The sequence below is a fragment of the Salmo trutta genome, unplaced genomic scaffold (genome assembly GCF_901001165.1).
Source record: "Salmo trutta unplaced genomic scaffold, fSalTru1.1, whole genome shotgun sequence".
Lineage (NCBI taxonomy): Eukaryota > Metazoa > Chordata > Actinopteri > Salmoniformes > Salmonidae > Salmo > Salmo trutta.
The window spans coordinates 15,584,035-15,607,474 of NW_021822911.1; the positions used below are offsets into that span (position 1 = coordinate 15,584,035).

Genomic DNA, 23,440 nt, shown 5'->3' on the forward strand with positions numbered 1-23,440 from the left:
TGCCATGGATCACAATTTATTTTGACTGCACGTTTTTCCTTATTGGAGATGAGTTTTGAGGGGACTAGAGTTCTAGAAGCTAGTGGGGGAAAATGTTTTTTCTTGTTTTTAATTGTTGACAGCCAGTAGACACCATGTTTATATTGGTGAAGCATTGTAGTTGATTATAATGTGAAATGGAAGTTGTTTTCTGTTGATGGTGAGCAAACTTTTAAGGTGTTAGTCTTTGGTTTTTCCATTTTATGTTTTGAGGTTGGACTTTAGCACGTATAGCTCGTTAGCACGTATAGCTCGTTAGCACGTCTAGCCCGTTAGCCCGTCTAGCCCGTTAGCACGTAGGACGCACTGATTGGTGTCACCTCGTTAGTCAGTATGTGTTCCACCTGTGCTGGCTTGTCCATCTCGTTAGTGGGAAGGTGTTTCACCTGAGCTGGTCCAGGTTCTATTTAAGAGTGTCTGGCCCAGTGCTCCAGTTGTCTTGATACATGTGGAGAGTCAACACCTTTAGTTGCTCCACCTTTTTGGTTTGCTTCCTGTCTTTAAGTTTGGTGTGGGTTTTTCTTTATTTTTTCTCTTCTTGGGCAGATTTAGTGGGTCTCATGGTTGGTGTCTTTTAGGTCCCAGTTGTTGTTACTAGTCAACTTTCAGTGGACACAGAGCAAGATTATGTTATAATACTTTTATTGCAACAAATGGTTTTATGCAACAGAATAGAGGGTTCTTATAACTCTTGTGTCTGTGTGTTCTACTGAGGATGGGCCTCTGGGAGAAAACACTGACAGATTTACAATGTCTTTTGGGTGATGAAACCTAAAGTGACTGCATTCCAGAGCATGAGTTAATGTTTCTGTTCTATATGGTACCAGGGAGAGATGACCCCAGGGCCAGACCCTGGTCTCTACACAAAGAGTACTGTTTTTACAGCAGATACTGTCTGCTGAGAATTATAAGTATCTTTCACACAAATCTTAACCTTGTGACCCGTTCTATACATCTGTTGTTCGTCATGTAGGATGAAAGGGGTGTATCTTGGCTGTAAAAGGCCTTTACATCTCGTGGCTCTCAACGAATCATCTGGGGGTGATTCGTCGACCAGCCATCAGTATCGTTGAGCACTCAATTGATTCACTTTATGTGTGTGTTGTATTGACCTGCTCCCTTATTAATAAGTGAATAAAGATTTAGTTTAAGATTAACTCTGACTTGTGTGATAAGTTTGTCTCTCATTTGATATTAAAGAAATTAACCACCACATTTGGGGATGTATGATATGATAAATTGTGATGAATTGGATCTATAATCGATTACTAGAGATTTGATAAAGTAATACTGGGAATATAATTAGATACAATTTAAACAACCCACATGTAGACAAACGTAGGTTTTGAGTTGGTATCTTTAATGGATCATTTGATAAAGATGAGGTTTAAGCATTATTAAACTGTCTACAAAGTCTGGGCAGTTGTCTCAGAAACTGATGGGAGTGTGTCCACTTTAGGGTAAGTTACCCTAACGATGTAACTATAAAACGCTTATTGGATTTTCTCCATCCGGGTACTACATTTGAAATAAAACTGCCCTTAAGGCCTCAACGTGAAATGGATTTCCAACGATGTGCAGTAAAGGAGTGAAGAGCGGTGAAATCTGTGTCAACAAAAGTAAGAAAAGATTAATACACATACAATTAACAAAGAACAGAACAAATGTTCAGCAGTAGTTTTATATAAGCATGCACACCTATGTTTATGAAGAAACAGATGATTGGTGCATAGACATACCTTGTCATGGACATAAAGGCCACTCGGGTCCTCATTGAAGAGGTTGGGCAAGAGCAGAATCGCTGCTGTGGTCTCCAGTCCTAGTAAAATAAAGCAATGATATTACTACACTTGCTAATTTTATTACAAAATACATTAGAGAAAGGGAAGGAATTAGAGCAAATCCCTCTTCTGTATTGTCCTTCAGGGACTGTCAAAATAGCAGGATGATGTCCTCACCCCTGCCTCGCCTCTCTACCTCTGATAGTCCTTGAATTCTCTTTGTCTATATCCATTCCATGGACTTGATTCATTTCTGAGAAGATCTGAAAAGATCATTTGCACACATTTATACAGTGGGGGGAAAAAGTATTTGATCCTCTGCTGATTTTGTGTGTTTGCCCACTTACAAAGAAATGATCAGTCTATAATTTTAATGGTAGGTTTATTTGAACAGTGAGAGACAGAATAACAAAAAAAAATTAAAATAAAAAACGCAATCAGATGTCAGACGATTCTTGTAGTTGGCCACCAGGTTTGCACACATCTCAGGAGGGATTTTGTCCCACTCCTCTTTGCAGATCTTCTCCAAGTCGTTAAGGTTTCGAGGCTCACGTTTGGCAACTCAAACCTTCAGCTCCCTCCACAGATTTTTTATGGGATTAAGGTCTGGAGACTGGCTAGGCCACTCCAGAACCTTAATTTGCTTCTTCTTGAGCCACTCCTTTGTTACCTTGGCCGTGTGTTTTGGGTCATTGTCATGCTGGAATACCCATCCACAACCCATTTTCAATGCCCTGGCTGAGGGAAGGAGGTTTTCACCCAAGATTTGACGGTACATGGCCCCGTCCATCGTCCCTTTGATGCGGTGAAGTTGTCCTGTCCCCTTAGCAGAAAAACACCCCCAAAGCATAATGTTTCCACCTCCATGTTTGACGGTGGAGATGGTGTTCTTGGGGTCATAAGCAGCATTTCTCCTCCTCCAAACACGGCGAGTTGAGTTGATGTCAAAGAGCTCCATTTTGGTCTCATCTGACCACAACACTTTCACCAGTTGTCCTCTGAGTCATTCAGATGTTCATTGGCAAACTTCAGACGGGCATGTATATGTATTCTTGAGCAGGGGGACCTTGCGGGCACAGCAGGATTTCAGTCCTTCATGGCATAGTGTGTTACCAATTGTTTTCTTGGTGACTATGGTCCCAGCTGCCTTGAGATCATTGACAAGATCCTCCCGTGTAGTTCTGGGCTGATTCCTCACAGTTCTCATGATCATTGCAACTCCACGAGGTGAGATCTTGCATGGAGCCCCAGGCCAAGGGATATTGACAGTTCTTTTGGGTTTCTTCCATTTGCGAATAATCGCACCAAATGTTGTCACCTTCTCACCAAGCTGCTTGGCGAGGGTCTTGTAGCCCATTCCAGCCTTGTGTAGGTCTACAATCTTGTCCCTGACATCCTTGGACAGCTCTTTGGTTTTGGCCATGGTGGAGAGTTTGGAATCTGATTGATTGATTGCTTCTGTGAACAGGTGTCTTTTTTACAGGTAACAAGCTGCGGTTAGGAGCACTCCCTTTAAGAGTGTGCTCCTAATTTCAGCTTGTTACCTGTATAAAAGACACCTGGGAGCCAGAAATCTTTCTGATTGAGAGGGGGCTAAATACTTATTTCCCTCATTAAAATGAAAATCAATTTATAACATTTTTGACATGCGTTTTTCTGGATATTTTTGTTGTTATTCTGTCTCTCACTGTTCAAATAAACCTACCATTAAAATTATAGACTGATCCTTTCTTTGCCAGTGGGAAAACGTACAAAATCAGCAGGGGATCAAGTACTTTTTTCCCCCACTGTAGCAGGTGATGAATTTTGACTTCTGTACTTGAAAATATGAAATATCCTTATTATGTGAAATTGAATGAAACAATAATGTATGTTGATGCTAATATGATGTACAATATTCCATGATGTTTCTATATGATAACAATAGAGTAATATATTTAATATGATGTACAATATTCCATGATGTTTCTATATGATAACAATAGAGCAATATATTTAATATGATGTACAATATTCCATGATGTTTCTATATGATAACAATAGCGTAATACATTTAATATGCCATATACTACTTTTTAACAGTTTCACTAATTCATTTTAATTAACTTAATCATTATGATTCAACATCAGTTCACCGTCTCATCTCATACTGTATTGGAGCAGCAGCAGCTGACTGCCCAGTTCAACATCAGTTCACCGTCTCACCTCATACTGTATTGGAGCAGCAGCAGCTGACTGCCCGGTTCAACATCAGTTCACCGTCTCACCTCATACTGTATTGGAGCAGCAGCAGCTGACTGCCCGGTTCAACATCAGTTCACCGTCTCACCTCATACTGTATTGGAGCAGCAGCAGCTGACTGCCCGGTTCAACATCAGTTCACCGTCTCATCTCATACTGTATTGGAGCAGCAGCAGCTGACTGCCCGGTTCAACATCAGTTCAACGTCTCACCTCATTCTGTATTGGAGCAGCAGCAGCTGACTGCCCAGTTCAACATCAGTTCACCGTCTCACCTCATTCTATATTGGAGCAGCAGCAGCTGACTGCCCAGTTCAACATCAGTTCACCGTCTCACCTCATACTGTATTGGAGTAGCAGCAGCTGACTGCCCGGTTCAACGTCAGTTCACCGTCTCACCTCATACTGTATTGGAGCAGCAGCTGACTGCCTAGTTCAACATCAGTTCACCGTCTCACTTCATACTGTATTGGAGCAGCAGCAGCTGACTGCCCGGTTCAACATCAGTTCACTGTCTCACCCCATACTGTATTGGAGCAGCAGCAGCTGACTTGATCGTTGATGCTAATCATCATGTTTGAATCTGAGAGTAAATAGAGCCGACTACACTCTAAAAATGAAGGGTTCAACTGGAGTTGTTCTCAGATCCCCTAAGAACCGTAGGGTTCTTGGTCAATGAAAAACAGCCCCAAAAGGTTCTTCAAAGAACTTGTTAGAAGGTGGGTTCATCGAGGAACCTCCGTTGTTGCTGGACTTCTTCCGGGAACTTCGCAATTACAACTGAAAACGATGGTGACAAGTTTGGATGCGACAACAGTTAAAAAGGTTAAGTTGGGTTGATGTTTGGCTCTGAATATGTCTCGAAATTATTTATTATAATAATATAACATACTAATAATGAATAACGAAGACAATGATGGTTTTCTGTGAATATCTTCCATAACGTTACTATAGTTAATGAACGTAAATATTAGAAAGCCGGGTTTGACCGTCGGCGTTGTATGAGCTACAGTACAGTACCGTTAGCTAGTTAGCTAACGTTATGTCCTAACTAGGCACAACTAGGTTTGGATTATTTCCTCAACTATATTCTTTCCCATATATTGTATATCGTTTCCATAAAGCCAACAACAGCTCTTATTCCTTCCCTTTCTCTAATGTATTTTGTAATAAAATTAGCAAGTGTAGTAAGATCATTGCTTTACTTTACTAGGACTGGAGACCACAGCAGCGATTCTGCTCTTGCCCTACCTCTTCAATGAGGACCCGAGTGGCCTTTATGTCCGTGACAAGGTATGTCTATGCACCAATCATCTGTTTCTTCATAAACATAGGTGTGCATGCTTATATAAAACTACTGCTGAACATTTGTTCTGTTCTTTGTTAATTGTATGTGTATTAATCTTTTCTTACTTTTGTTGACACAGATTTCACCGCTCTTCACTCCTTTACTGCACATCGGTGGAAATCCATTTCACCATGAGAGTGAAATCCCGCTGGCCTTTGATGGGGAGAACATCCAGGCCCTCGAGGACGTCACCATGAGAGTGAAATCCCACTGGCCTTTGATGGGGAGAACATCCAGGCCCTCGAGGACGTCCCCATGGGACTTGGGGCTCTGCTACGGCTGTATTTTTATTTTCCCTTAAATTTCCCAAAAATGTCAGAAAAACACTTATGTTGTTAAGTTACTGTGTTCTGGGGAACAGAGAAGTTGGGGTGAAGTTACCAGGGATGGTCATAAAGATGGCAAACTTCCTAACATAACTAAGTGGATATGATATACACACTAAAGCTGAAACATCTGTATTTAGCATCAAGTCTACAATATTGTTAGTTTACCTGTGATTCATTTTTAATGTTGTTTTTATTGTACATCATTATTATTTATATATTTTTTTAAATGTCATGAAAAGCACTATACAAAGTAAATGTATTATTTATTATGGTCTGACATGTCTGCAGAAATGTTGCAATTTTGTAATGTGTTTTGTTTGGTAAAATGTTTTGTAAATATGAATTCACATTTGTGGTGCCAGTAAATAAACAATGAATTATTTAAATCAATATTGTCAATTTTGTTATTATTAAAATACGTTTTAATAATGCAGGGAGGGTGGACAGGGAGTTGAAAAAAATGAACCCCAAAAGGTTCTTTGAGGAACCATGATAAGGGGTTCTTCAAAGAACTTATAGGAGTTCCCACAAAAGGTTCTTTGAATAACTTTTAGGGGTTCCCCCACAGTTTCAATTTGAAGAACCCCTAAAGGATACTCCAGGAACCTTTACTTTTTAGAGTGTATATTGATAAAAGTCACCTTGTCCGAGAGACATTTACATAGTTATACACAGCCCAATTTGGGATAACTATTTATGGGTGAAATAGCGGCCACAACAGACAGACCTGATATCGACCATAATTCAACGTCCTTGGACGTCACGTGCTGACTGGGTATGACCAAAGTTATTCTATTTATCTACACTTTGAAGTACATTTTTACACTATAATAAATGTTTCTGATGCCACATCGCCCGTTTTCAAAGGGAGTCGTTGGTGTTTAGGGGTAGTCGCTTTTCAGTTATTTGTCTGAAAGTATTTTCTCAACTGCGATACCAACTCCAGTCAGCAGATGGCGATGTGCGTCTTTCAGGCGATTCTGCCACTGTGACGTATAATCTAGTGGACGGGACGCTTCTTCAGCATCAACAGCTAGTCAGCCACCTTGGTTCACTCTAACTTTATGGAAAAAGGTTTATTCAATAAATCTAGCAACTCCTCTCAAACTGGGAAGAACCCCCCCAGGCCTTAAGGGCAGTTTATTTCAAATGTAGTACCTGGACGGAGAAAATCCAATTAGCGTTTTATAGTTTCATCGTTAGGGTAACTTAACCTAAAGTGGACACACTCCCATCAGTTTCTGAGACAACTGGCCAGACTTTGTAGACTGTTTAATAATGCTTAAACCTCATCTTTATCAAATGATCCATTAAAGATACCAACTCAAAACCTACGTTCGTCTACATATGGGTTGTTTAAATTGTATCTAATTATATTCCCAGTATTACTTCATCAAATCTCTAGTAATCATTATACACACATACAATTCATCATATTTTCATATATTCACAGAATCCATAGAAAACGTAAGAAATTCTCAGGTACTCATGACAACCATTCCATTTGCTTTTTCAAGGACTCTCCATAGCTACGAAGCAGCTCTCCAAACATACTCCCAGCAGAACAAAAAATAAACTTGTTTCCCAGACAATGACCATGGGATCATCAACGGTTCTCTAACTTCCCTGAGATCACGGCAAAATCAAGCCTCCCAGGAACTATAGACCTTCTGCTGCTTTCTAAAATATCATCCCACTTATTATCCACATTTCAATCATCTGATTAAGCAAATTTCTATGTTACTATCCAGACGACAGATTAAGACTCATTTCCGCAGTTACACAACTCTCATATCACAGTCACACAACTCTCATATCACAGTCACACAACTCTCATATCACAGTCACACAACTCTCATATCACAGTCACACAACTCTCATATCACAGTCGCACAACTCTCATATCACAGTCACACAACTCTCATATCACAGTCACACAACTCTCATATCACAGTCACAACTCTCATATCACAGTCACACAACTCTCATTTCACAGTCACACAACTCTCATATCACAGTCAGACAACTCTCATACCACAGTCACACAACTCTCATATCACAGTCACAACTCTCATATCACAGTCACACAACTCTCATATCACAGTCACACAACTCTCATATCACAGTCACACAACTCTCATATCACAGTCACACAACTCTCATACCACAGTCACACAACTCTCATATCACAGTCACAACTCTCATATCACAGTCACACAACTCTCATATCACAGTCACACAACTCTCATATCACAGTCACAACTCTCATACCACAGTCACACAACTCTCATATCACAGTCACACAACTCTCATATCACAGTCACACAACTCTCATATCACAGTCACACAACTCTCATATCACAGTCACACAACTCTCATATCACAGTCACACAACTCTCATACCACAGTCACACAACTCTCATATCACAGTCACACAACTCTCATATCACAGTCACACAACTCTCATATCACAGTCACACTACTCCCATATCACAGTCACACAATGCTATTCTCAAACATACCTAATCAATTAGTTGTTTTTCAACAATATTTTAACCTGCAGGAACATTTTCACATTTCTATCTCATGGTTAGTTCCTAGAATAATGCAACACATACATTTACATCTTTCAATACTTCTAAAATGGGATCCAGGTTTAAAATAATTACAGGTTTAAAACAATTACAGGTGCACCTTACTATCTTATACTATATCATAAATGGTCTTAACTAGTAAACACAGATTCTAGTTTTCATCCAGTTCACACAGATAGCTGACTCAGCCTCAGATTCTACTGACTGGGCCCTGTTTACACCTCCACACAGGAATACACACTCAGAGCCTACTGACTGGGCCCTGTTTACACCTCCACACAGGAATACACACTCAGAGCCTCCTGACTGGGCCCTGTTTACACCTCCACACAGGAATACACACTAAGCCTACTGACTGGGCCCTGTTTACACCTCCAAGGTGCCCCCCCCACACACACACACACAGGAATACACACTCTGAGCCTGCACTTGCATGTTTTGCTCACCTCATTCTTTAAAAAAAAAACTAGGTTTGAGTTGTGGTATCCACTCAGATTAAAGGTGGGTTCATCTGCTCTGTTTCCGAAGTGTGGTCTCCCTCAGATCCCAAGTTAGAGGGATCCCTCGTGCACCATTTACCCAGGTCATCAGGAGTCAGGTCATTTACCCAGGTCATCAGGAGTCAGGTCATTTACCCAGGTCATCAGGAGTCAGGTCATTTACCCAGGTCATCAGGATTCAGGTCATTTACCCAGGTCGTCAGGTCATTTACCCAGGTCGTCAGGAGCCAGGTCATTTACCCAGGTCATCAGGAGCCAGGTCATTTACCCAGGTCGTCAGGTCATTTACCCAGGTCGTCAGGAGTCAGGTCATTTACCCAGGTCATCAGGAGCCAAGTCATTTACCCAGGTCATCAGGTCATTTACCCAGGTCATCAGGAGTCAGGTCATTTACCCAGGTCATCAGGAGCCAGGTCATTTACCCAGGTCATCAGGAGCCAAGTCATTTACCCAGGTCATCAGGTCATTTACCCAGGTCGTCAGGAGCCAGGTCATTTACCCAGGTCATCAGGAGCCAGGTCATTTACCCAGGTTGTCAGGTCATTTACCCAGGTCATCAGGAGTCAGGTCATTTACCCAGGTCATCAGGAGTCAGGTCATTTACCCAGGTCATCAGGAGTCAGGTCATTTACCCAGGTCATCAGGATTCAGGTCATTTACCCAGGTCGTCAGGTCATTTACCCAGGTCGTCAGGAGCCAGGTCATTTACCCAGGTCATCAGGAGCCAGGTCATTTACCCAGGTCATCAGGAGCCAGGTCATTTACCCAGGTCATCAGGAGTCAGGTCATTTACCCAGGTCATCAGGAGTCAGGTCATTTACCCAGGTCATCAGGATTCAGGTCATTTACCCAGGTCGTCAGGTCATTTACCCAGGTCGTCAGGAGCCAGGTCATTTACCCAGGTCATCAGGAGCCAGGTCATTTACCCAGGTCATCAGGAGCCAGGTCATCAGGAGCCAGGTCATTTACCCAGGTCGTCAGGTCATTTACCCAGGTCATCAGGAGCCAGGTCATTTACCCAGGTCCTCAGGAGCCAGGTCACCAAGTGAAGATTCACATCCCCATCGCCAAATGTGGTGGTTAATTTCTTCAATATCAATTGAGGAGACAAACTTATCACACAAGTCAGAGTTATTCTTAAACTAAATCTTTATTCACTTATAAGGGAGCAGGTCAATACAACGTACACATATAAAGTGAATCAATTGAGTGCCCTACGATAATGATGGCTGGTGGACCCACGGGACAAAAGTACAAAGGTCTTTTATAGCCCTTTCAACCTACATGACGAACAACAGATGTATAGAACGGGTCACAAGGTTAAGATTTGTATGAAAGATACTTATAATTCTCAGCAGACAGTATCTGCTGTAAAAACAGTACTCTTTGTGTAGAGACCAGGTTCTGGCCCTGGGGTCATCTCTCCCTGGTACCATATAGAACAGAAACATTAACTCATGCTCTGGAATGTTGTCTCTTTAGGTTTTATCACCCAAAAGACATTGTAAATCTCCTGTCAGTGTTTTCTCCCAGAGGCCCATCCTCAGTAGAACACACAGACACAATAGTTCTAAGAACCCTCTATTCTGTTGCATAAAACAACCATTTGATGCAATAAAAGTATTATAACAATGTTGCAGTTTTGCTCTCACAGTGTCCACTGAAAGTTGACTAGTAACAACAACTGGGACCTAAAAGACACCCACCATGAGACCCACTAAATCTGCCCAAGAAGAGGAAAACAAAAGAAAAACCCACACCAAACTTAAAGACAGGAAGTAAACCAAAATGGTGGAGCAACTAAAGGTGTTGACTCTCCACATCTATCAAGACAACTGGAGCACTGGACTAGACACTCTTAAATAGAACCTGGACCAGCTCAGGTGAAACACCTTCCCACTAACGAGATGGACAAGCCAGCACAGGTGTAACACATACTGACTAACGAGGTGACACCAATCAGTGCGTCCTACGTGCTAACGAGCTAGACGGGCTAACGAGCTAGACGTGCTGACGAGCTAGACGTGCTGACAAGCTAGACGTGCTAACGGGCTAGACGTGCTAACGGGCTAGACGTGCTAACGAGCTAGACGTGCTAACGGGCTAGACGTGCTAACGAGCTAGACGTGCTAACCTCAAAACATAAATGGAAAAACCAAAGACTGTAACACCTTAAGAGAATGCTTACCACTAACAGAAAACAACTTCCAACTTCCATTTCACATTATAATCAACTACAATGCTTCACCTTCACCAATATAAACATGGTGTCCACTGGCTGTCAACAATTCAAGACAATATATATATTCTAGAACTCTCATCTTCCTAAAACCCACTAGCTTCTAGAACTCTAGTCTTCCTAAAACTCACTAGCTTCTAGAACTCTCGTCTCCTTGGAACGAGCCCAAACAAAACTCATCTCCAATACGGAAAAACGTGCAGTCAAAATAAGATCCATGGCAACTCACTGGCTAAACACAAAACACAAATATTTTTGACTGCCCACCCTTGAGACAATCAGAAACTAAATTGTCCTCACCATGGACACAAGCACCAGAAACGCTGTTGTTTTGACAAGTAGCAATAAATCACTGATATCGATTAGGGGGAAATCAGGATGTTGAAACTAACACAACTAAAAAAAACATATGGAAATGGGAGATATATTTTACCTCACTGATTAGAGGACAACCTGCAGAAGACAGTCAGCTACATTTTGGACTGATGCATTTAAATTTAGGGGTCGCTAAACAAAGGAACACAACACTTATTTGTCATCACTCATCGATATCATGTTGAAATCAATTGTGTGGCAGAAGGGAGATGAGGTTGCACGTCCTGTTAAAACGAACAGCTAAAAACCACACGGAATCTGGAATAATGTGTACATCCCTGGTTAGAGGACAATTTGTAGAAAACAGCTAGCTACATTTTGAAGTGTTGCATTTTGATTCCAGTGGGTCACCAACATGGTAAGTGTAACAGCTCTTTTTGTGTTAGTCACTTTTTTGTTAAATCACATAAATAGTAACTCTTCCATTTCAGAGCCTGGATTTTCCCCCTGAGGCTAATATCCATATCATGTTGAAATCAATAGAACAGGGGACAAACGTTTAGGTTTCTACATTGTGACATCATTAAAATACTCCTACTACAATGTTAAAACATTCTACATTTTATTTAATTCAGAGCCTGGATCCTCTGAGGCTAATAATCCTTCTACAATGTTAAAACATTCTACATTGTGACATTATTTCATTGATATCATGAAACAACTCCTTCATGTATTTTCTGATGTTTAATCAGAGATCTTTTATCAAAGTATCTCTTCCCACATTGAGCACAGCTATAAGGTTTCTCTCCTTTGTGTGTTCTCTGGTGTAAAGTCAGATATCTAGATGTAGTAAAACTCTTCCCACATTAATCACAGCTATAAGGCTTCTCTCCTGTGTGTCTCCGCTGGTGTACAGTCAGACATCTAGATGTAGTAAAACTCTTCCTACATTGATCACAGCTATAAGGTTTCTCTCCTGTGTGTGTTCTCTGGTGTAGAGTCAGCGAGCCAGATGTAGTAAAACTCTTCCCACATTGATCACAGCTATAAGGTTTCTCTCCTGTGTGTGTTCTCTGGTGTAGAGTCAGCGAGCCAGATGTAGTAAAACTCTTCCCACATTGATCACAGCTATAAGGTTTCTCTCCTGTGTGTGTTCTCTGGTGTTGAGTCAGATTTCTAGATGAAGCAAAACTCTTCCCACATTGACCACAGCTATAAGATTTCTCTCCTGTGTGTGTTCTCTGGTGTGATACTAGATGGCCAGATTGACCAAAACTCTTCCCACATTGATCACAGCTATAAGGTTTCTCTCCTGTGTGTGTTCTCTGGTGTAGAGTCAGCGAGCCAGATGTAGTAAAACTCTTCCCACATTGATCACAGCTATAACATTTCTCTCCTGTGTGTGTTCTCTGGTGTGATAGGAGATGGCCAGATTGACCAAAACTCTTCCCACATTGAACACAGCCGTAAGGTTTCTCTCCTGTGTGTGTTCTCTGATGAATTTTAATGCCTGATGAGGTGAATCTCTTCCCACAGTCAGAGCAGCAGTGAGTTCTCTTCCCTGTGGGTCTCTGCTGGTGTTTCTTGAGGAGTTCTGATCTGGAGAGACTCTTCTCTGCCTCGTCAGCATCATGAGGTTGTTGAGGCTCCCCAGAGGATCCACGATAGTCACGTCTCTCTCCTGTGTGAACAACAAGGTCAGACAGATGGTTAAAGGCCCACAACAGCGGAAATCCACTGTAAAAGGTGATGCAAACAGCGTAGCCATGATGTTGTAAACAATTTAAGTCAGTAATGAATGTTACAATTATTTGACAATTGTCCTAAAATGAGCAAGAATAGTCATATTTTTTTGTCTTGTTTTCACATTAGTAGTAACATCGATGTTTGTAGGCTAGAAATAAGTTATTAAAGTTGTTGAAATCCTAAGCAGTGTGCCAGACGACTTTTGGTCTCAAATTTTGGCCCCTTTCTGTGTTTGCTAAAATTGCGGCACGAGGGCGATGCACATGCAAAAACACTTGCAGAAACACCTCCCTGGTAATGAGGAAACCGATAGTTATGGATGTAGTATATCTGGTAATGAGGAAACCACTAGTTATGGATGTAGTATATCTGGTAATGAGGAAACCACTAGTTATGGATGTAGTATATCTGGTAATGAGGAACCCACTAGTTATGGATGTAGTATATCTGGTAATGAGGAACCCACTAGTTATGGATGTAGTATATCTGGTAATGAGGAAACCACTAGTTATGGATGTAGTATATCTGGTAATGAGGAAACCACTAGTTATGGATGTAGTATATCTGGTAATGAGGAAACCACTAGTTATGGATGTAGTATATCTGGTAATGAGGAAACCACTAGTTATGGATGTAGTATATCTGCTAATGAGGAAACCACTAGTTATGGATGTAGTATATCTGGTAATGAGGAAACCACTAGTTATGGATGTAGTATATCTGGTCATGAGGAAACCACTAGTTATGGATGTAGTATATCTGCTAATGAGGAAACCACTAGTTATGGATGTAGTATATCTGGTAATGAGGAAACCACTAGTTATGGATGTAGTATATCTGGTAATGAGGAAAACACTAGTTATGGATGTAGTATATCTGGTCATGAGGAAACCACTAGTTATGGATGTAGTATATCTGCTAATGAGGAAACCACTAGTTATGGATGTAGTATATCTGGTAATGAGGAAACCACTAGTTATGGATGTAGTATATCTGGTAATGAGGAAACCACTAGTTATGGATGTAGTATATCTGGTAATGAGGAAACCACTAGTTATGGATGTAGTTTTTTCTCTCTGCCTGGAGAAAAAATGGTGAGCGACGATTTTAGTTTTTCACAAGGCATTCTGAATATTACAGCACTATCAGGAGTGCTACTGAAGGAAACTCACATTAAGCTCTGTGTCTACTCACTAATTCACCAACGTGGGGGAAAACTCAGGGGAGTTCTCATAGGATGACTGCAAAAATAGCCTCCATTTACAGGTTGTTTATGAGTGCATTTCACATTACTTTGGATTATAACTGTAATGCTTGTTTGAATCTCCTGCTTAATATATTTGTGTTATTGTCGCAAATCAACTGCTTTATACATAAACACTTAAACCTGTAAAATGCTCTTTGGCTAGCTTTGCCATCAGCCTGACAGAGGGTTTTACACTAAGTATTTGCCAAATTTGCCCATAACATCACCTAACAATAACATAGACCTACTGTAGGACCCATAACTTTACCTAACAACAACATAGACCTACTGTAGGACCCATAAGTTCACCTAACAATAACATACACCTACTGTAGGACCCATAACTTCACCTAACAATAACATAGACCTAGGACTATATATTTAATATTTCAGGTGAAACATGGAAACAAAATGTCTTTGTCATGACATTTCATAACCTGATCACCAGATAATTTTGTGAATAATCCCACTAGGCTACTCTGTAATGTGTTGTCATTCTAAATGTCCTGAATAAAGGAAAATAGCTCTGTGTGTTGTACAATAGCCTATCCATCAAGGAACAGTTCTCTACACATTATGAGCAAAGTATCTCTGTGTCCAAACAGACTAACGAGACCCTACTGTAAATCAAGCAGACAATAACACATTATAAACATCAATTTGTTAGGGATGATGGATTCAACGTGGAGCACGGCATAACTGTCTTTACCAGAGTAATGAATGAAGAAGCACTTTGGTTGTTGTTGCATGTTGTGATGTTTGTCATGTGACTGTCATTCAGAAAATGATTTCCTGGATCAGCTGATGATAGTTGAACATGTGACTGTAACTAAACAGCTACAGTATTAAGTATTATGCGTAATTATTTAAGAACCGCATTAATGACAGTATCCATTTGGGTGTTGTCAATAAAGTTAAGGTGACTCTCGGTTAGAACCACTGGATTTAGCAAACTCTGAAATGATTTAAGATTTCTGTGCCCATGAAAACTGTTTTCCCAGCGTAACATAAGGAGACACTAAATGTTACGTAGGTAGAGAGCATTTCAGAGATCTGAATACAAAAAAACTGTCCTAACAGGACAATAACCTAAACCACAAGGCCAAATCTACACTGGAGGAGCTTACCAAGATGACATTGAATGTTCCTGAGTGACCTAGTTACAGTTTGGACTTAAATCGTCTTGAAAGTCTATGGCAAGACTTGAAAATGGCTTTCTAGCAATGATCAACAACCAACTTGACAGAACATGAAGGATTTTAAAAAGAATAATGAATATTCACATGAAGATCAGTCTCCTATTGGATGACATCACGACTTCCCATCAAGCCAACTCCTTGAAGGCCTTACTATGACATCACTCACTCCTTCTAGTTTGCAGTTGTCTAAAAAAAACACTATTTTGCTCAAAACATTTATTTGTTTCCTTTTAGTGTGTTTATACTTTACGATATTTATATCACTTTTCAACAGGAAAAGGTTTTTTTTTAGGACTTCATGGACAATTCCGACAGTACAAAAACATATTCAAGTGTAGTAGGCCTTCCCTTTTAAAAATCACACATTAGTTCAACAACTGCAGAGTTTGTGCCCCTGTTATTACTCACTGTATTTACTGGTGTTAATCAGCTCTCCAGTCTTCTCTTCTTCGTCCTCTAATGTGACAGTAATCTCCCCCTCTTTATCCTTCACTCCAAAAACTGCATCCTCCTCTTCCTCTTCTTCTTTTACAGTAACATCCTCCTCCTCTTTCACTCTGAACGCGTCTTCCTCTTCTTTCACTGTAACATCCTCCTCCTTCACTCTGAACACGTCTTCCTCTTGTTTAACTGAAACGTCTTTCTCTTCTTCTTTCACTGTAACAGCCTCACCCTCTACTTCTTGTTTAACTGTAACATCCTCCTCTTCCTTCTCCTCTTTCACGACAATGTTCAGCCCCAGATCCTCTTTCTCCGTCCAACAGACCTCTTCTTTAGCAGGAGGAGAGTAGCTTAGTGAGCGCATGGTCGGGGATGTTAGCTAGCTAGGCTAGTGCTAACTTAACCAGCCAGATAGTTGACTTACAACGTAAATATTATATTTAATGGGGTAGCTAGTTGTTTACACATAAGTATGTTTAAATCACAGTTACAATTAAACCAGGACAGTGTCTAAAGAACTTGAATGTTCCGACTTTGTCGGCTAACGAGCTACCGAGGTGGCTGCAGTTGTTGAAGAAGCGTTCCGTCCACTAGATTATACGTCACACTAGAAACATCGCCTGAAGACACATATCGCCATCTGCTGTCTGGAGGGAGGAAACGCAGTTGAGGAGGGAAAACTATTTTTATTCTTCATTGAATTATAATATTATAAAGCAGTTTAGGGAAACGGTTTTTTCCTCTCCATTAAATATTAATATTATATCAACACGTACAAAGAGCAACAAGTGTTGTTTGATTAGTTCAGATTTTTATGAGAATTTAAAACAAACTCTACATCTACTCCACATCTGTATTTCTGATTCAGTCAAATAACTAGATATCAAAATAAGCACCTAGTTATTGATACCCTTGATAAAGATGAGCAAAAATTATTGTATGAAATAAATAAATAAACTTTACCCACTACCAGGATATTTTAGCCCAAAACCTGGTTACCTCTCTGCTAGGAGGCTGAAACTTGGCTATAAGTGGATCTTCCAGCAAGACACATCAACATCCACGAAGAAATGGTTAATTGGGTACAAAATCAAAATTTTCAATGGCCATCTCAGTCTTCGGACTTGAACTCTATTGAAAACCTGTGGTTTGAATTGAACAGGGCAGTCCACAAGCGGAGACAAAAGAAATTGAGGACCTGTAGAGATTCTGTTTGGAGGAATGGTCTAAGATCCCACGCAATGTGTTCTCTAATCTCATGAAACATTTCAGTGTCATTATCCTCCAAAGGGGAGGGTGCTGGAGTATTGAAAACATGGGTGGCAATAATTCAGACCCCTACCTTTTGAGAATTACATGTTACACTAAATCTCTTTCTCTGAGCAATTGTATTAGTATAAAATAATATAGGACTAGGTATAGGACTAGGTCTATACTGCTCCTACATGGTGTAACAATACATCAAGTAGATGTATATAATGAACAGACTAGGTCTATACTGCTCCTACATGGTGTAACAATACATCACGTAGATGTATATAATGAACAGACTAGGTCTATACTGCTCCTACATGGTGTAACAATACATCATGTAGATGTATATAATGAACAGACTAGGTCTATACTGCTCCTACGTGGTGTAACAATACATCATGTAGATGTATATAATGAACAGACTAGGTCTATACTGCTCCTACATGGTGTAACAATACATCATGTAGATGTATACTACCGTTCAAACGTTTGGGATCACTTAGAAATGTCCTTGTTTTTGATAGAAAAACAATTTTTTTGTAAACAGTGTGCCGTCTTTCTTGTTCTTTAATAACAAAGCTTTTGTAAACAGTGTTTTTTGCATGCAGCAATTCAACCATGAAGGCCTTATTCATGCAGTCTCTGAACAGTTGATGTTGAGATGTTTCTGTTACTTGAACTCTGTGAAGCATTTATTTGGGCTGCAATCTGAGGCTGGTAACTCTAATGAATGTATCTTCTGCAGCAGAGGTAACTCTGGGTCTTCCTTTCCTGTGGCAATCCTCATGAGAGCCACCCATACCTTGTCACAACACAACTGATTGGCTCAAATGCATTAAGAAGGAAAGAAATTCCACAAATTAACATTTAATTGAAATTAATTCCAGGTGACTGCCTCATGAAGCTTTTTGAGAGAATGCCAAGAGTGTGCAAAGCTGTTATCAAGGCAAAGGGTGACTTCTTTAAAATATCTCAAATATAAAATACATTTTGATTTTTTTAACCCTTTTTTGCTTACTACATGATTCCATATGTGTTATTTCATAGTTTTGATGTCTTCATTATTATTCTACATTGTAGAAAATAGTACAAATAAAAACACTTGAATGAGTAGGTGTGTCCAAACCCTTGAATGGTACTCTATGTAAATGTGATATTTCAGTTGTTTTTGTTACATTTGAAACATTTATAAAAACCTGTTTTTGCTTTGTTGTTATGGGGTATTGTGATGTCATTCTGGGGTATTGTGATGTCATTATGAACTATTGTGATGTCATTATGGGGTATTGTGTGTAGATTGAGGGTAAAATATTGATTTAATCCATTTCAGAATAACGTAGCAAAATGTGGAAAAAGTGAAGGGGTCTGAAAACTTTCCAAATGCACTGTATATATAGGGGCAGTACTTAGTGACATCACTTCCTGAAACAGGAGGAAAAATATATAACATAGGTTCACAATATCAACATTCAATGTATCAAAATATATGACCAAGCTGGAAGTGTAAACGCCAGCCCAGCCACAATCCTAGAGGTTCACTGATGATCAACCTCCTCCTTCACATCTGACTCCTGATGATCAACCTCCTCCTTCACATCTGACTCCTGATGATCAACCTCCTCCTTCACATCTGACTCCTGATGATAAACCTCCTCCTTCACATCTGACTCCTGATGATCAACCTCCTCCTTCACATCTGACTCCTGATGATCAACCTCCTCCTTCACATCTGACTCCTGATGGTCAACCTCCTCCTTCACATCTGACACCTGATGATCAACCTCCTCCTTTACATCTGACTCCTGATGATCAACCTCCTCCATCACATCTGACTCCTGATGATCAACCTCCTCCTTCACATCTGACTCCTGATGATCAACTTCCTCCTTCACATCTGACTCCTGATGGTCAACCTCCTCCTTCACATCTGACTCCTGCTGATCAACCTCCTCCTTCACATCTGACTCCTGATGATCAACCTCCTCCTTCACATCTGACTCCTGGTGATCAACCTCCTCCTTCACATCTGACTCCTGATGATCAACCTCCTCCTTCACATCTGACTCCTGATGATCAACCTCCTCCTTCACATCTGACTCCTGGTGATCAACCTCCTCCTTCACATCTGACTCCAGTGATCAATCCAGAGCGTCTTCTTTTTTGGGGGAATCCCGATGGACATCGAATAGGCCGTCATCACGACCACCGCCCACAAGTTAATTGTCATTCAGGTTATCAATAGGAAGAGCATTAGCAATATGTCCTGTCTAGTAACTTGTCTAGTTCAATGGAATAACATTGGCAGGTGTAAAAAAAAAACTCAGTCGATCTCAAACGGCGGAAAAACGTTTGGAAGTCTTTAACAAAGTCTGTGGCCTGTGATGTTGGGACAGATGATAGTCCCTTATTATACAAGAGACAAAATCCCCTAATTCTACAGCACAACGGCAGAGTCATGTCTTCAGTGTAAAACTAACAATGACTCAATAATCCTTCTGGGAATGTTATGATGTCATAAAGTTATGGGAGGAGTTAGAAAGTTGGCTGTCAGAAGTACAGTATTATAAATGTAAAATTACTTTTAATCCGTCTGTCTGTATATTTCAAGACATGGCATATGGGGATACAGTGAGATACCCGATGGTTGGACGATACTTTTCTAAGAGAAATTAAATGGTGCTGATGCGGGCGCTGGAGATGGGGTTGTGTTCTAGTGAGTCTGGGCAGGTGTGATGTAGTTAATGGAGATGGAGGTGTGTTCTAGTGGGTCTGGGTAGGTGTGATGTAGTTAATGGAGATGGGGGTGTGTTCTAGTGGGTCTGGGCAGGTGTGATGTAGTTAATGGAGATGGAGGTGTGTTCTAGTGGGTCTGGGTAGGTGTGATGTAGTTAATGGAGATGGGGGTGTGTTCTAGTGGGTCTGGGTAGGTGTGATGTAGTTAATGGAGATGGGGGTGTGTTCTAGTGAGTCTGGGCAGGTGTGATGTAGTTAATGGAGATGGAGGTGTGTTCTAGAGGGTCTGGACAGGTGTGATGTAGTTAATGGAGATGGAGGTGTGTTCTTGTGGGTCTGGGGGTGTGTTCTAGTGGGTCTGGGCAGGTGTGATGTAGTTAATGTTTATATGATGTTGTCATTTGTATGTGTATGTTTTCTATTGTTTATAAAATATCAAATAAAATATTTTTAAGTCCCAATGTAAAGTTACACCTCACTGTTCTATTTTTGGAGTTCTTACATAAAACCAATCAGAATACAGATGAATGACAAAGTCAGGAGTGATGTAATATGGAGGACCAGCCTATTCCCTATGATGTAAACTACAACAGAAATAACTTCAAATGTAGAACTTCATATTAAACCAATCGTTTGCACTCATGGGTTCCCACTAGATAACACAACCACACAGTATATGAAAGCATGAGGTGTGGCTAATGTTGACAAGCTGGAGCTAGCTACCGAGCTAGCATACAAACTCTGTAGCACATAGTAGATCCTCCATATGACGTAGAGAAATAGTGCATTGTGGGTAGTTTAGAAGATATCCAGAAATAAGTTAAGAAATATGTAATAACACAAAAATATAACTGTACTTATAGGAAACCAGATCGTGACTACAACTCAGTTACTAAGTCTGCCCCCTATCCCCAATTAAGGTAAGGGTGTGATGTCTGTGCAAAAACAAAACAGGCTATTTTAAATCACCCATATTGAAAAAATGTAGAACAATTAGACACCCTAAGACCCACACCTACACACTCATGTATCAATCTGATTGATGGATTGTGTTGTGCAGTAAGCAGGCTCAGGTGTATAACTGTGGCTCCTTCCACCTTCAAAGAATAGGCAAGAGGGCCAACCATGGAGAATAGTAAGACACTTCATTATTTCCATAACTATGCTGTATTGTTTGTCCTTGTGTGTCCGTTCATGTTTTTCAGCATAAAGTACTCTGCAGCCACTTAGTGTGGTGTGGACACCAGGTGAGGCCACACACAGATTCCTGTTGAACACTGTCGCTTTAACTACCTTATTTTCTCAATAACAGTCTCTCTCCTTCACTTCATCCCTCTCTCCCCTTCTCCCTAAATCCTCTAGGTTATATCAGCTGTGTCTGTGAACCCCTCCTGCATCTGAACTGGCTACATAGAGGGCACAGCATGATCAGAGTTGAGAGGTCACTTGGTCAGGTCAACAGGAAGTATTATTAAAGAGATGCTTTACATTGAAATACAGATAGAGATGCAGTAGTCCCAGAGTTAATGATCCAAGGTCAGTTTTGCATTGCACCTCCTGATTGATGACTAACAAAGTTAAAATAAAAACACAAGGCTTAAACATGCTCTCTCTCTCCATCTGTCTCTCCTCTGCAGGTATGTTTTGATGTGAGAGGAGGCCATCCCGCAGTCCCATCATCGCCACCTCACCTGCTTTTAAGGTAACCTTTGGGCCGACGAGAGACACTATTATGTAATTGTGATGAACTGAGAGAATATTTATGTAGCACTGTGATTCATTAATCATGTGCTGCCTTCCCTGCTCCTATGTGCTTACCTCTTTCCCTTTCTGTCTTTTACACCTCTCTCACCACCCCCTCTTTCTTCCTCTGTTTTTATAATGCACAACAGATGTGCATTGAAGGACAGATTGAACTTGTATTTATAACACTTGGATAATGAGCTTTTCAATAAAGCGTTTCACATTCTCTACTGGTTGAAATGAAGTGTAATGTGATTAAATACTCCACCTATCATGTGTTTATCAGATCAATGCAGATGAAGGACATTAGATGTTGAGATGAACCAGTGTTAGAGTATTTACATAATGCATAGGAAGTGTAGTGTTCTGTTTTTTAACATTATATTTCTGTATATATGAATTAACTAGTTAAATCCTGTTTCTAGTCTATTAGTTACAATGTGTAACCATTGATGTCCCAGGACCAAGATTGGTAAACACTGTTGAAGTGTATAATTGTAATACATACATGCAGACACAGCGTCATTCAAAGACTGGAATTTGATACTCCTGGTATTGGATATGACTGAAAAATAATCTCAAAGACATTCATACCTAAACTGCACCTTTATTTGCCAAGGTAGAGTACATGATCAGTGAATATATTAAATGTACAGGCTACAATGTGGGGATCTCATGCATGGTAATAACTACATGTATATACGACTTGCATCCTTGGCACAACATGATATTATATTCTACTCAGTCCATAGGCTTCATTAATGTCATTCAGGCTGTTTTGAAGTTGATACAACTGGCTATGATAGCTGAGGTTCATAAGTTCTGAACTAATATCTATACCAAACGTTTGGGTCCATACACAGATCGGCTAGATAGCTAGCTACACATCCATAGGCATACAGGTATTTTAATCATCCACTGCACAATAAGCAATAACATAGCTAGCTTCGTTATTTCATCTATCTGCATGGCAAATATCAGCAAGGCAAGCTTACACAATTGTACATTCAATTTGCAGTAAATTCTTCAACTAGCTAGATTCTATACATCCACTGTTTCACAAAACGACAGCCTGGTTTGCTGGTTGTTTCAGGAGTCCCTAAAACAACCAGAAGTACAATTTCATACTCATGTCACAACACCCATAAAGCTACTCAGCTAGCTTGCTAAATCGCGATTTTCGTAAATGAACTTAATGTTAAAAAAATGTCAAACTCGTTTGTCTCTACATTAACAAACGTTCCTGTCAACTGTACATGTTTTCGCATGATTCGTTATGACGTTATAATCCCTTACATTTGCTTCCATCCTAGTATTTCTGTCCTCCATCTTTGATCCAGATCAGTTCTGTGTAGGGGTACCCCTCTCTCCTAGTATTTCTGTCCACCATCTTTGATCCAGTTCAGTTCTGTGTAGGGGTACCCCTCTCTCCTAGTATTTCTGTCCTCCATCTTTGATCCAGATCAGTTCTGTGTAGGGGTACCCCTCTCTCCTAGTATTTCTGTCCACCATCTTTGATCCAGTCCAGTTCTGTGTAGGGGTACCCCTCTCTCCTAGTATTTCTGTCCTCCATCTTTGATCCAGTTCAGTTCTGTGTAGGGGTACCCCTCTCTCCTAGTATTTCTGTCCGCCATCTTTGATCCAGATCAGTTCTGTGTAGAGGTACCCCTCTTTCCTAGTATTTCTGTCAGCC

The 23,440-nt window shown here is 40.4% G+C and overlaps 1 pseudogene; it reads right to left on the minus strand.

Moving 5' to 3' along the window:
- LOC115186676 (zinc finger protein 135-like) overlaps positions 1 to 12,773 on the minus strand; it is a 39,120-nt pseudogene extending 26,347 nt beyond the window's left edge.
- Between the last annotated feature and the right edge of the window lie 10,667 nt (positions 12,774 to 23,440).